Source organism: Mirounga angustirostris, unplaced genomic scaffold, assembly GCF_029215605.1.
Source record: "Mirounga angustirostris isolate CCGP_5_RB_7025 unplaced genomic scaffold, mMirAng1.0.hap1 SCAF_7, whole genome shotgun sequence".
NCBI classification, from domain to species: Eukaryota; Metazoa; Chordata; class Mammalia; order Carnivora; family Phocidae; genus Mirounga; species Mirounga angustirostris.
The window spans coordinates 33,940,486-33,955,574 of record NW_026991715.1 but is presented as its reverse complement, the minus strand read 5'-3'; the positions used below and the strand labels follow the sequence as shown (position 1 = coordinate 33,955,574).

General features: G+C 53.8%; 1 protein-coding gene across 1 annotated transcript in view; it reads right to left on the bottom strand.

Annotated features, from left to right (window-relative positions):
- PURA (purine rich element binding protein A) overlaps positions 1 to 15,089 on the bottom strand; it is a 63,328-nt gene that overhangs the window by 9,405 nt on the left and 38,834 nt on the right. Inside the window, exon 2 of the transcript XR_006793799.3 lies at positions 3,256 to 3,479. The gene's annotated coding sequence lies outside the window, so the exon portion shown is untranslated. The remainder of the gene's footprint in view (positions 1 to 3,255; positions 3,480 to 15,089) is intronic.

The following is a 15,089-nucleotide window of genomic DNA, read 5'->3' as shown; positions in this document are numbered from 1 at the left end:
TGCTACCTCTTTGCAGGGAGAGAAAGCAGGGAAAGAGCTTACTTGCAAGTCACTTATAGACCTGATTCTAGGGGACAGGAGCAGGGGAGTGGGGAGAGCAGATGGGACCAAGCCAGGACATGGTGTGCTTTGGAGCTGGTCACTGCTGCGGGGAACTGGGGCTCCATCCTGCAGGGACCGGCCGAGTGCACCTCAGAGCCTCCACCCAGTGTCGGAGAAGGGAGCAAATATCTCCCAACTCCAGCTCCATTGATCAGCGGTTGCCCCAGCAGGATTAACCTCCCCAGACCAGCAGACCGTGGTGCTCGAGGTCAGAGAGAAGCCGTGGGCAGAAGGCAAGAGCCATGGGGAGCAGCTAAGCCAAGGGGTTTTCGCCTGCTCCCAGCTGGTCGCCAGGATGCCAGATGAGTAAAAGGTGGGTCAGGAGGATGAGAAAAGGGTCAGAGTTTCTGATACACATTCATTCAGCGAGTATTTATCGAGTGTTTCCTCTGTGCCAAGCATTGTGCTGAGCAGTGGAGACAGTCCTCCAACAGCCAATCCGTGCCCTCAGGATGGAGACAGACAGCAACTGATTCAGTGACTGTTGTATATTATCCCAAGCAGAGGTCAGTGCCATGAAGAAAAACAAAATGGGGTAAGAGAATTGTGAAGGGGAGTGCAGGGATGGGGCTTATTTTGACCATCAGCAAGTTTCTCTGAGAAGCTGATGTTAGAGAGGGAGAGAATGAGCCCTGTGGATACCTGAGGCAAGAACATTCTAGGCAAAAGGAACCACAAGCGAAAAGCCTTGGAGGAGGAACTAGCTCAGGGCATTAGAGAAAACAGGAGGTTGCTGGGGCTGGAGCAGAGCTAGAGACAGAGCCTCTAAGAGGTCTGGGAAGGCCTCAGAAATGAGTTTGAATTTTATTCAATGGGAAGCCATTGATGGGAAGCCACTGGAGGGCTTTAAGAAGTTATAACCGTCTTATTTATGACTTAAAAGCTATGTGAGATACCGTTACACATATATTAGAATGGCTAGAATGAGAAAAAAAAGGAGGATGATAGCCAGGATGGGCAGGTTGCAAAGCAAAGACCACTGTCACACGTGCTGCTGGGAATGCAAGGCGGGGCGGCCAGCGAGCAGAAGGGGTCGGGGATTCCCAAAAAGATAAACTTAGACTTAACTGTGCAACCAGCGATCCCAAGTGAAATGAACCTTATGTTCACATCCAAACCTGTACATCAACGTTTGCAACTTTATGTATCATCGCCAAAAAACCGGAAATAATTCACATGTCCTTCAGCTGGTGGACGGCTAGCCTGGGGTCCATCTGTGTAAGGACATTCCTCAGCCACTAAAGGAGATGGACTGTTGAGAATACACACGACAACCTAGACGGACCTCAAGGGCATTATGCTTAGTGAAAAAATTCCATGCTGTGTGATTTCATACACAAAACATTCTCAAAATGATAAGACTATTAGAGAGTTGGAGAACAGGTTAGTGATCACCAGGGGACAGGGAGGCATGAAGTGAGAGTGGGTGTCCGTACAAAGAGGCAGTAATAGAAAGTCCTTCCATGATGAGGTCACAGTTACCTTCCTTGGATGTGGTGGTGGATGCACAGATCCATACACGGGATTTAAGTGCATAGAACTATACACACATCCATGCACACAAATGAGTGCAGGTTATAAAATGGTGAATACAGAATAAGGTCTGCAGTGTAATTAATAGTAAGGTACCAAGGTCAGTGCCCTGGTTTGGATATTCTCTTACAACTCTATATAAGATGTCACCACTGCAGGAAGCTGGTTAAATGGTACACAAGACTCTAATTTTTTGCATCTTCCTGTGAGTCTATAATTATTTCAAACTAAAAATTTAGAAACAAAACGGTGACAAGCGGGTAAAAGGTTACAAAAGACTTCTTTGAAATAGGGGACACTTGCAAATGGATGGGTAGTAGATGACACTTGAGAATTGATGTCAACTTTCTCAGTGTGACATGCTTCTCAGTTGTCCTCATTCTTAGGTAATACATGTAAAGTTTTAGAGGGGAAGTGTGTCTACCACGTGCTTTCAAATGGTGCAGCAAATATATGCCTATGTATATACATCATTTTAAAATAGAGCAAAATGGAAACAATTATTGAATCTAGGTAGTAGGTTTATAGATGTTCACTGTATTATTCTTTCAACTTTATATTTGAATATTCTTGTAATAGAAAGTGGAAAGAAAGAAAAAAGGCACAAACTGCTGATGGGTACAACGATCTAGATGACTCTCAAAACATCATGATTGGGGAGGGATGGGGTGACTGGGTGATGGACACTGGGGAGGGTATGTGCTCTGGTAAGCGCTGTGAATTGTGCAAGACTGTTGAATCTCAGATCTGTACCTCTGAAACAAATAATGCAATATATGTTAAGAAAGAAAAAAAAGAAGAAGAAGGTAGCGGGAGGGGAAGAATGAAGCGGGGGAAATCGGAGGGGTGGACGAACCATGAGAGACGATGGACTCTGAAAAACAAACTGAGGCTTCTAGAGCGGAGGGGGGTGGGAGGATGGGTTAGCCTGGTGATGGGTATTGAGGAGGGCACATTCTGCATGTAGCACTGGGTGTTATGCACAAACAATGAATCATGGAACACTACATCTAAAACTAATGATGTAATGTATGGGGATTAACATAACAATAAAAAAATTAAAAAAAAACCCCATCATGGTAAGTAAAGAAGCCAGATTCAAAAGGCTACATACTGAAAGATTCCATTTTGTGAAAGTCAAAACTATTAGGGACAGCGATGGAAGATTGGTGACTGTCAGTGGCTGGGGCTGGGGGAGGGGCTGGTCACTAAAGAGCAAAGGAAAATTCAGGAGGTGATGAACATATTCTATATTTTGATTGCGATGATGGTTCAGACACAGTCATGCCAAAATTCATAGAACTTTACACTAAAAACAAAGGTGATTTTAACGTGTGTAAATTATACCTGGAAAAAAAAAAGGAGAGGAAGTTCTCATGTGCAGAACTATTAAAAGCAATTTACATGAGGGCAAAATCCTCTCTCTCCTAGACTTGTTCACTAGGCTTAAAACACAGTTGGCATCTAATAAGCACTGAATAAATATGAGCTAGTATGTGCATTAATTTTTCCCCCCAATAAAGCCCCTGCGTCACAGGGACCGCTTGCTGAGCAGGATGGTGTGCACAGGCTTGGCACAGAGCACCTGCCTGGTGGGTGATGTGGCTTCGTCTTACTCACGTGGGTTTGACTTTTCCCTGTTGCATCATCAGGAGCAGCGAGGTCCTTCAGGGTCTTGTATTCTGGTGCTCTCTGGCTGGAGGGAGCTCTGTTGGCCATCTCAGGGGCCAGCAACAGCTCCAGGAAGTGACAGGTGGCTGCTTCCACAGACGGGTAGGTAAAGGAATTTCCCTTTCTCTTGAGACTTGTCAATCAAAACCAAACTTCCTTCTCCGGACTAACTCCTTTTAAAGAGAAGGAAGAACTTATCAATTCCCTTTGCAACGTGCTAAAGCCTAACGTGCTAAATAAACACGACACGTTGTTTTCCAACATAATAATAACTACCACTTAGCTTTCTCAGTGCCAGGGCCCTTTATGGGTACCGCGTGAGTCTCACAGCAGTTGAATGGGGTGGCTACTGTTAGGAGCCCATTGTGCAGGTGAGAGAGCTGAGGTTCGGAGAGGTGAAGGGACTTGCCCTTGGCCACATGCTGGGGTGCTCAGCCAGCTGCCCCTGCACTTACCGGCTCTACCATGTGGCCTTTCACAGAGCGCTTGCGCTCTTGAGCCACCCGCCCTACTGCTGCTCAGGGGACCACTTTTATGTGGATTCAGCAGCGCCATGTGGGCCATGGAAGTCTCTTCCTCTGGCCCAGAATGGGATGATCTCCCTTCTATGGGGTGAGTGGTTGCCTCTAGGTCAAATATGGAAGGCGAGGGGAGGAGGGGGGGTGAAGGAAGCCAAGGGCAGGGAAGAACATGCAGAAAACACCAGATGCTCTTTCTAGCTTTAAAAAAACACAGGCATTAGAGAACACAGATTTTTATCACAGTTTGTTAGAAGGGGGAAGAGCAGGCTGTGGAGTAAGAAAGGGCATCTATCCAGACCTCAGAATTGGGTCCAAGTCCCGATGATAATGACAAGAAAGACGGTAATGATGACAATAGTCACTGACATGGTGCCAGGTGCTGAGCTAAACACTCCCCATCAATGACCTCAGGAAGCTTTTCTGTTTTTTTCATTTCCATTTTCACATTAGAAAATGGAGGTCCAGAGAGTCCATACACAAACTCATAGACATATTTTCATACTGTACAGATTCATATACATTGAGCGAGGTCAGGAGGGACACTCATGAAACTAACAATAGTAGTTACCAGAGGAGGGCGGTGAGTGTGACAGAGGGGGAGAGCTTTAGCTTTTTACTGTATTGTGTAATATTTTTTACAATGGGAATGGTGGTGGTACTCGTGGGTGTGTACTTAAAGAACAGCAAAAAAAAAAAAAAAAAAAAAAGTGGCAGATTGTAAAGCCTGCGTCCGAGGATCCCATAACTAATTTGGAGGAGGGTCTCTCAGATGGCAGCTCTCAGTCCCTAGCTCCCACCCCACCCCGCGCCACGCCTTTCCACGAGAGAGCCCGCGGTTCCGGCCCCCACACTCCTGACGGTGCAGAGGGGGTAGGAAAGGACTTCTGAGAGGTGTCGGCTTCCCCTGGGCTTCCTGGGGGGACTGGGCCAGTCGCGCGTCCCGGGCCTCCGGGGAGCCGGTCGCCCGGGTTCCAGCCCCCGCGCCCGCCCACTGTCACGGAGTGGACTCCCGGCCAATCAGACCCGGGTGATGGCACGCCGGGGATGAGAGTGGCAGGAAATCAAGGTCAAGGCCCCCGGACACAATGGGGCCATTGTCGCTCTCCAAGTCAGTTGACTTTCGAGCAGCAGTTCCCCATCCACCCTCGCTCCTTCTCCTCAGCCCCGCCCCTTGCCCAGAAGTCACCTGAACCCACTGCCTCTTTTTCGGCCCCCGCCGGAGGGCAGCCGCGCTCCGAGTCCTACCCCAGACGGGGGAGCTGGGCCGCCCCCTGCATGGCGTGTTACGTCCACCAGGTGGCGATAGAGCACCACACTTCCGAGGGCGGGGAGCAAGGCCCGGGGCCAGCCGCTCAATCACGGATGAGGGCGTGGGGGACCCTGCCCTTCCGTTCTATCCACAAAACCAAGTGAGATTATACTATCCCTTCACCTTTTACTCTGAGGTCACCAAAATCTGGAAACTCAGGGGCTTTTCTCTCAGCAAATGGCAAAATGCCCGTGGGCTGCAGCACTCTTCCTCGGTTGAGGAAAACCGAGGGAAACCTCTTTACCACGCAAATCACAGCGCGTGAAACTGACAAATGCTGGGCCATGGTGCACGGGTCACTTAAGCTCTCTGGCCTGGATTAATCAATTGGTTGATTGATTGATTATGTTAGGGTATAAATGTTATCTGTGAAAGGCCTCCCCACTGTCTCAATGATGTCCTCCTGTGTTGTTCTCCCGCAAAACCGGCTGTAGTTTTCCTTCTGGGCATGTGTCACACTTTGTAATTGGATACGTATTTGTCTGATTCTTTCCCACTAGAATATATGCTCCGTGAGAGCAGGGTCTCGGCCTGTTTTTGTTGACCAGTGCGTCCTTGGCGCCTAGTACAGGATCTGGAACACAGCGGGTGTTCAGTAAATGAGTGAGGGCCCTAGTCAGCCCCCGGGAGTGGGCTTCCGGCTCCTGCCAGTCCCGCGTGTGTGAATATAGGGCCTGAGCCCCCTGAGTAGGTGGGAGCTGCCCCAGACTATCAAATTAGGGAAGCTTGCCCTGACAGCAGAGAGAGCTTTGGGGTTAAGACTTGTGCTTCCAGGCTCTGGCTTCACAATCACCTCGACCCCTCACATGCTGGGCCATTTTGCACGTGTCACTTAACCTCTCTGAGTTTCAGCTTCCTCACCTGTAACATGAAGGTGAAAATGGCCCCTGTCTCTGGCGGTCATTTGGGGGATTCGGAGGGATCATCAGGGAGGGGACTTGGCCCAGGGCCCAGGACACAGTAAGCACTGGGTGGGTATTAGGCAATATTGTTATTGCTGTTGGCCAAAGCCCGCGTGCTCACGGCAGGTGCCAGCCGAGGTTGGCAGTCTTGGGCCGAGAGGGCCATTGCCCTGGGACTTGCCCCTTGGCAGTTCTGGTTTGGTTTCTTCTGTGAACGGGCACAGGAATTTGAGGCTGGTGGGGGCCCGTCCCTGTCTCCGGTGCAGGTCTTATCCTCTGATGGGGGGCAGAGCTGCCTCTGCTGCAGTCACCCCTGGGGACACCCTCTTGCTGCCCCTCAGCCTCCCTGGGACACTGTGGGTCCAGGCAGGCCGTTGTTTACCTTACACGTGGCCCTAGGGGCGGTGATGAGCAAAGGGGCAAAGCTAACTTGTCTCTGCCCTCAAGAAGCACCCAGTCCTGGGTGGTGGTGGGGGGGGGGGCGGGGGAGATGGTGATTAAAGCCACACTTAGCACCGCAGTAAGGGGACAGGACCTCAGGAAGCCATCTGTGAGTTGGGAGCGGAGGGATGGGAGTGAGGAGGTATCAAGATCCAGCCCCCCACCTTGAGACAGCCCCTTTGGGGACTCCAATCACCCAGTGGAACACCAGGCCAGTCCTAGGCCAGGCAAGTGGTCGGAAAGAGATTAAAACAAATGCACCCCGACGACACAGGCTCCTCCTGAGATCCGCTGTCCTTCCCTTGTGTCACTGGGCAATGGCCCCACACCATGTCAGGTCCCCAGCCCCAGCCCTGAGGAAGGAGGAGGAGCCTTTCAGGGCGGTGGGCAGGAAAGACCTCCCACAGGCAGAAGGGCCTATGAGGGGGGAGCCTGGGCGGCGGGCTGGCGCGAGGTCAGCATCCCTGGCTGCCAGAGGGAGTTCTGTGGCCCCTCTGCACAGGGGGCCCGGGGTGAGCTGGTGGCTCTGAGCGCCCTCACACACCCGCCACCGCCACCGGCAAATCGGGGGAGCGGGGGAGCTGAGAACACGGACTCTGGGGGCCCAGCCCAGCTGCTTCACCAGCTTCGGCAAATTACCTAACCTGAACTTCAGTCTCCTTGCCTAGAATAGCACCAAGCCTCCTAGGGTGGCTTTGAGGGTTTAGGGAGATAATACGTGAACTCTTCTGGCACAGAGTGGGCACTTAATAATCACGGGCATTATTGTTATCCATTCTTTGATGAGCTCTTTTATCCCAAGGTTCTGCCAGTTTGGAGATCAGGAACCTGGGATCCAGAGAGGTTAAGTAGCTTGCTTCGAGTCTCGGGATTTAAACCCAGGTTCCTTTGACTCCAAAGCCTGTGTTCTTGGGAAGGTGAGGGAGGGGGTGGCAGGGGCCCCAGGCACGGTGGGGTCGGAGTAGGAAGCAGGGGGGAGGCAGAGCGAGAACCCCCAGGGCAGGTGGGGGCTGAGGCCACCTACAGAGCCCTGGCATGCCTCTTGCCAGGCTGAGCCACAAATCTCTGCTCAGCTCTGGCCCCAGGATTTTGTGGCGCCCTCTCCCTCACCCACTGTGGCCGATTGGCCCAGACCCCTGCCCTTCTCTCATTTTCCGGGCCAAGCGCAGTAATCTCATCTCACAGAAGTGACCACAGCTCCGTGGGCCAAGCGGGGCTCAGGCCCGTCCATGTGCCCGGCTACACTGCCCCTCGCTCGCTCCCCTCCCCGTGACATACCCAGGCAGTCCCCACTTTGGAGACCCGTGCCAAGTGTGTTACAAGCACAAAGAACAAGGCTAAGGCAGATAAGATCTTGGCGTCCTGTGGGTTTTAAACAACTACGGGGTTGGGGGCATTGAGGGTGGAGGAGCGGTGGGACCTTCTTGAGCCCATCCTGCTCCCTCCCCAGCTCCGGAGGGGTGGGCCAGGACCAGGGGCAGAACTGGGCTCAAGATAAGCGGAGGTCAAGAAAGAAAGAAAAAAAAAAAAAAAAGCAGAGGTCAGGTGGGCCGCAGAGCACAGAGGATGCTGCCGTGTAAGGCCTTGGGTTTTGGGAGGTGAGCTGGTATGGTGCGGCAAGGGCGATGTTGGTCCAGCTCCATCCACCCTCACTTAGAAACTGTGTGGCTTTGGGAGGTCACTGAACTCCTCTGAGCCTCAGTTGCCTCATCTGTAAAATGGGGTTCATGAAACGCTCACGAGGTTTGTGAGGATTTAAAAAGATAAGGAATCGGGGCGCCTGGGTGGCTCAGTTGGTTCAGCGACTGCCTTCGGCTCAGGTCATGATCCTGGAGTCCCGGGATCGAGTCCCGCATCGGGCTCCCTGCTCGGCGGGGAGCCTGCTTCTGCCTCTGACCCTCCCCCCTCTCATGTGCGCTCTCTCTCTCATTCTCTCTGTCTCAAATAAATAAAAATTTAAAAAAAAATCTTAAAAAAAAAAAAGATAAGGAATGGAAAATGATCCGATCTCCCTTGCTGTGGCTGCCGCCGTGGCTCCTACCACTGTCCCTGACGACGACTTGGAGATGAGACCGCAGGGTTGCACAGCTTGGCCAGCCTCCAGATGGGGGTCAGCCAGGTCAGCTCGCGAGGTTTCTTCCCTGCCCAGTCTGCTGATAATGACACCAGGCCCCTGGGCCTGATACAGGCAGCTCAGAGGCCCTGCGGAGGAGCTCACCCCAGCATCGCACCCCTGCTTACCTGGCCAGCCTGTGAGGTGGGGTGCGGACCCCTTCTCCTGAGGCGGCCTAGTCTCTCTTCCCTCTCACTGATTCTCTGTCTGTAACTTTTGCCAATGCCAGGAGCAGCTTCCGCCAGGGGTCGAGAGGGGAGAAGGAGGGAGCTGGGGAGAGGGGAGGGGATAGAGGAGGCTCTCCGATCTCTAAAGGGGGAAGGGGCCATCCCTGTCTTTTTAATCTCAGGCAGGAATTGGTGACATTAGGTAGTGTATTTTAGATACCTGTCCCCACACCCTGGCACCCTCTTAGGAAAAGTTCTGCCCTCAAAAGCACGATACTGTTAACAAAAGAATGGAAGCTTTCACAAGGAAATACAAACTATTAACTGAAAACAGAGTCTGCGGTCCAGCTGGCCCACCCACGCCCCATTTCCAGGGCTGGGGGCTGTTGCTTCGTATCCTTGTCTCTGTCCTCCCTTCCATGCTCCCCTGAGAGCAGGCCAGGCCTGGGCTGGTGGAGGGCAGGAGTGCTGGCCTGTGCTCAGGTTGGGGCTGAAGTCCTGCCCTTCAGCCCTTTCTAGAAATATCAGCCTGAGCAGGGGCCTCAGGAGAACCTGCTCATCCCCAAATCCTGTACCTCAGGCAGGATCTTTCGGCTCTTCCTGCAGGTGGGGCCTCTGGCTCCATTCCCATTCCTCTCCTCTCCATCCCTACCCAGTTCCCCCAGAATCTGGAGCGGAAAACTCTGGGCCTCCAGAGCCTTCTGAGGGTCTGGAGGAATCTCAGAGGCCCTGGGAGCCCCCAGTCCAGCCTGGCTGGGTGAGGAGCAGGCAAGCCCCAGGGGGTGGGGGGATGTGTGGAGGGAAGTTGGCCCCAGTGTGTGGAGCCTCTGGAACTTGCCGATCTGAGCTTCGATTACGCTGGAATGTTCCCTGTCCGGTTCACAGCCATGTCCGTGGGGAGACTGTGGGAGGGTGTCTGGCTGTCCCAGGTTCCTCAGGCTTGGAAACCCACAAGCCCTGCCTTTAGGATCTGTGATCTCTGGCCTGCCCACCCACAGCCCTCTCTTCTTGCCTCTGCCCACCCCAACCCCATTTCTCAGCAGCCTCAAAGGACTTAAGCTTCCCTGGTCCTTGCTCGTATGCTCTGCCCACCCCCACTAACTTAATTCCTACTCTTTCTTTAGGACTCCCCTCCAGGACGCCCTCCTGACCCCTCCCTGTCCCAAGCTGAGCTGGCTGGCTGTCCGTATCATCTAGCATGCCTGCTATCTCGGGAGTAGGTGCTTTGTAAAGTACCTGTTCCCTCTCACCACTGCCACCTGCCTGAGGACAGAGCTGTGCCATTGCTGGGCCCTGGCACCCACACAGGACCTGCCTGTGGAAGGGGCCCCACTGGACTTAGTCAGTGAGTGGCGATCAACCTCATTCGTGGCTTTAGGAGTTCACAGTTTATTGTGCAGGTGGGGGTGAGAGCCAGGGTGACTCTGGCCTCTTCCCGAAGTCCTGGATTTGAGATCCCCTTTCTCTTGCCCTCAACCCCATCCCCCACCAACCTAATAAGGGCTGGGGAGGTGGTGCAGCAGAGGAGTTGACCATAGGGCCAGCATGCCTGCTGAGGGGGCCTGCCGCAGCTTTCCTCTTCTGTAAAATGGATCATTCCAGCACCTTCTTTGTGCCGCTTTAAGGACTGAATGTAATAATCCCCAGAAAGAGCCCCTTCCCTTCCTCTGGCGACTCTGGACCAAGGGTGACTCTCTTTCCCAAAGGTTGTGCTCTCTGGTGAGGGGAGGGCACCCTATGTGCAGCAGTTCTATACCCCCCATCCCCAGCCTACTCCCTCCGTAGGGCCACACCTTCCCCCAGTGCAGAAGCCAGGGCAGCTCTGGGACACGTGGCAGGGGTGTCCAGGAAGGCTCCTGGACACAAGGGACAAACAAGTGGCTTTAGTGGCAGGTTCTTTGCCCACTTTTATTTGGCTTTGGGCCCAGAGGGCACCTCTGACCTTATGGGTGAGTCCCCAGTCTCATGACTGACTGCCTGCCAGGTGCCAGGGTCTGGGAAATCACTACCTAGGCCCAAGGTGGGGGGCAGAGTTGGTTAGCTCAAGCAGCGGGGAAGCTCAGCCATCAGAAGCATGGGCAAGCTGCCACCTCCCTGCCATGATACCTGGAGGCCTCATTGCCCACCATCAGGCCACCGTCCCCAAGACCAGAAGACACAGACAATCTGTGTGGAGGCAAGATGAACCTGACCAAGGGTGGAGGCCAGCATGGCCTCCTGTCCACCGCCCCTCCCTCCCCCAGCTCAGGGCCCTGGGCAATGGTAGGTAGGAGGGATGGAAGGTAGGAACCCTGGAGACAAACAGGCATCTGTTTTAATCCTAATTGGCCATGTGTGACCTTGGGTTAGTGACTTCATTTCTCTGAGCCTCCGTTCCCTAAGCTATAAAATGGGGATAATGACAGCACATGTCTCTTAGAAAGCTGTAAAGATTGAAGAGGAAAATTCACATAATTCGTTGTGCTCGGAGTGCACATATTAAGAGAATAATAAATGGTGGTATTACTCTTATTACTATGTGTGTCCCTAGCATCTACCCAGGATACTTTAATGCTCTCCAACCTAACAGAGTCAGAATTTGTTGAACATTTATAATGGCTTAAAGAGGAGCTCAATTACCTGACATGAGAGGAGGAGAGGGCCCACCAGGCTCTAAGGCAGGGGCTGCTCTCCTTTTCCGCCCCCACCCCTTGCCTGGAGCCCCGGGTGGTCCTGCTGCTGTCTTTACCTCTTCCATGTTCGAAAGCTCACGGAGGCCTTGCTGCATCTTTTGCATGTGGGAAACTCAGACACGTGGGCAGCCCTGCCACCCACGAGCCAGGGGCCCCGGTCTGAAGGCCACGGGACACTGCAGTGGCTCGAGAGTGGGCTGGGATACGGGCCTGGCCAGAAAAGTGGTAACAGGGATCACACCTTTGCTCGGTGCCATGCTTCTGGCTTTGCAAGGGGGACTCTCCAGCTTTTCTCGCCATAGAGCTGACTCGCAGACAATGACAGCGGCAGATGGGGCCCCTTGCCCTGTGCTGGGGGCCTCAGCTCTGTAGCCACTGGGAAGGTGCTGCAGTGCAGAGAGGCGAGGCTGACAGACCCACTTCCCGAACGGCCTGAGCCACGAAGGAAAGCAGGGACATCAAGCATCCCCCTAGGTCCCAGGCTTTGGCCTCATCACGAGGAGCAGCCCAAGGGGTTACACCCGCCCCCGAGACACACACACGACACACACACGACGGCCTCATCCACATCTGTAAAGACAAAAGGAAGCGAACTGCCGAGGACACAACTGCCTAAGGGTCCAGGGCACCTCAGGTACTGGAGGCTGCTCCTGGCCAACCTGCCGCTGTGGCATATGGGCAGCTGGGTGCCAGCTGAGGGACCCTGGCATTCCCAGGCAGGCCCCCCTGAGGATGGAAGGAGGGTGAGGGAGAGGCTATGTCCAAGGACGGAGGCCAGCTGGTGGCGCCGGCCACACAGTTGCCCCTTAAGGCTGAGGCCTGAGTCAAGCTCCCCACAGTGGACAGCACCATCCCCCAGGCCCCAGCCATGGTTTGCGCTGGACCCCCCACTGCCATTCAGAGGGCGCAGAGGGATCCTCGGCCTTCTCTGAGCCAGTTTGCAGGTGGGATGAGCCACAGAGGGGCTGCCTCCGGCCTCCTTGCCATGGTACTGGTGGGCCCCCTGGCTCTCTGGGCAGTGCAGTCCTTACCTGGAGGCAGGCTAACCTGTCCCCCGCGTCCCCCCCCCCCCCCAACGCAGGCCAGAACGTGGTGTGAAAGAGGCGCCAAAGCCAGGTGGATCCAGGGGTCTGGAATGGCTGTTTTGTTGGGTGAGTTCCAGGCCAGGGTCTTTGCTGCCCCTCTCCTGAGGGATGGGGGGGTGGGGATTTATCCTGGCCAGGCCTTGTAGAGCACGATGGCCAGAGAGCCAGTGGAGTGGCAGGGAGTGTGAATGTGAATGTGCCAAACCTCACTGCTCCTTTCCTAGCGGTTCTTTTATCAAATGCTCCAATCCCAGCTCCTCAGATGGAGCTCAGGAGGCTGGGACACGGCGGCCCCACATCCTGAAGCCCCCACCCGACTGCTGCCTGGAAACTTGAGTCAGTAGTCATGTGGGGCACCACGTGGCCAAGGAAAGGTGCCTGGCATCCTCAGAGATGGAGCAATGTGGAAGGGCTGACAGGTTCCCTGGGTGTGGGGGTGAGGGTCAGGGTAGAGGGAGGAGCATTCTGGAAGCTCTGGGGTCATGTTTCGGGAGAAAGGTAAGCACCATATCTGATTCTGCCAGGTATATGTCCCAGTCCGGCACCTCCTACTGCCCCTCCCACTCAGAATCTCTCCCTACCCTCTTAATATGTGCTTAAAGTAGCCTGTGATTCTCTTTACTGTGGCTTGTAATTCTCTACTTGATAGTCTGTCTCCCCTATGGACCATGAGTCTAGGAGGTGGTACTATTAGGATGGCTGGGGCTAGCTTTTCTTCTTCACTGTCCCCCTAGCACTTGGCACAGGGCCCGGCACATAGTTGGTATTTATTTTTTAAAGATTTTATTATTTGTTTGACACACAGAGAGAGAGAGAGAGCACGCACACAAGCAGGCAGAGCGGCAGGCAGAGGGAGAGGGAGCTCTGAATGAATTAAAGAATAAATTCCTCCATTGGACACCACGAGCTCTCCGAGGGAAGGGACCACCATATTTTGTATCCCTGGCCACAGTGCCTGGCACAAAGCCGGTGCCCACTGAGTCGTGTGGGATGGAAGACTCGCTGGGAGTGAGAGTAAGGCAAGGGGAGTCTTTGCAGTTGTGTTAGTGAGACTCGTGTCCTTATCGCTTCTTATCTGTGCGGCAGAGAGGACATGGCCTTCTCCTCTGGGGGACTCTCCTGGTCACAAAGGGCTCCCCAGCAGGGCTGAGAAGGGGGCAGGTAGTGCTGATTCCAGAAGCAGAAGGGAGCTGAGGGATGCTCTTGCAGGCAGGTTGCTGCATCTGGGTAAATGGGAGCCACGTCTGAAGAGCGCGAACTTCTGGGAAAGCCCTGTCTGGGCCAGGACCTGAGGCCACTGTCAAACAGGCTGTTCAACTGACACTACCCCCAAGAGCCTACTGAGGTTGGGGACTTGGAGCCAGGGCTCCCACAAATGCCACTCTTCAGACCTGAGGGTCTTACAAGTCACATGAGATCTGGACTTCAGGCCATTCCTTGCCTTCACAGAGCCAGGAAGTCTCAGACACACATGCGGGGGGGGGGGGGGCGGAGCAGGGGGGGGGGGGGTCTTGTGCTGGACCTGCGGTGGATGCCCAGCACTAACGACAGAGTGTGAGCTCTGTATTCTGGGAGGTGAGGCTCCCCCAGGGTTGCAGAGTCACCTAGGCGCTCTGATTTCTCAGCCCACCTTCAATGTCCAGATAAACTGAGGAGGAGGGAGAGAGTCTCCTGGGACCCAGATCCTGGATGCTAACAAATTTGGAGTTTGCAACCCAACCCCCCATCTCAGAGCTGAAAAGCTACTTGGGCCATTTAGTGATGGCCCCTCCTAGCTGACAAACCAGTCTTATTTTGTCTGCTGGTGGGCAGAGGAATGCACTCATTTGGGAACCTCTCCTCAGAGGTTTGTCTGAGCATCTATCTGACCAACATGAATTGGAATAAAGACTGACATGCAGGGCGCCTGGGTGGCTCAGTTGTTAAGTGTCTGCCTTTGGCTCAGGTCATGATCCCAGGGTCCTGGGATCCGGTCCTGAGTCGGGCTCCCTGCTCCCCGGGAAGCCTGCTTCTCCCTCTCCGACTCCCTCTGCTTATGTTCCCTCTCTCGCTGTGTCTCTCTCTGTCAAATAAATAAATAAAATCTTAAAAAAAAAAAAAAAAAAAAAGACTGACATGCATCTGCCCTGGCACTCCTGCTGTGGAAATCCAGGCTAAATGGTAAGATCTGAAACCAGAGTTTATGTACGAACTGGGACATCATTTAACCTTTCATTCCTGCTTTGAGGGTTGCAAAAACCCCTACATCAAACCAAACTGAACCAAAATGTGGGTGACTGACTAGCAGGCAAGTAGAGAGGTACTATTTCAGGGACACCTGGGTGGCTCAGTCCGTTAAGCTACGGACTCTTCCTCCACAGTCGCGGTGCTGGGTGTGGAGTCTGCTTAAGATTCTCTCTCTCCCTGGGGCGCCTGGGTGGCTCAGTTGGTTAAGCGACTGCCTTCGGCTCAGGTCATGATCCTGGAGCCCCGGGATTGAGTCCCGCATCGGGCTCCCTGCTCAGCAGGGAGTCTGCTTCTCCCTCTGACCCTCCTCCCTCTCATGCTCTCTGTCTCTCATTCTCTCTCTCTCA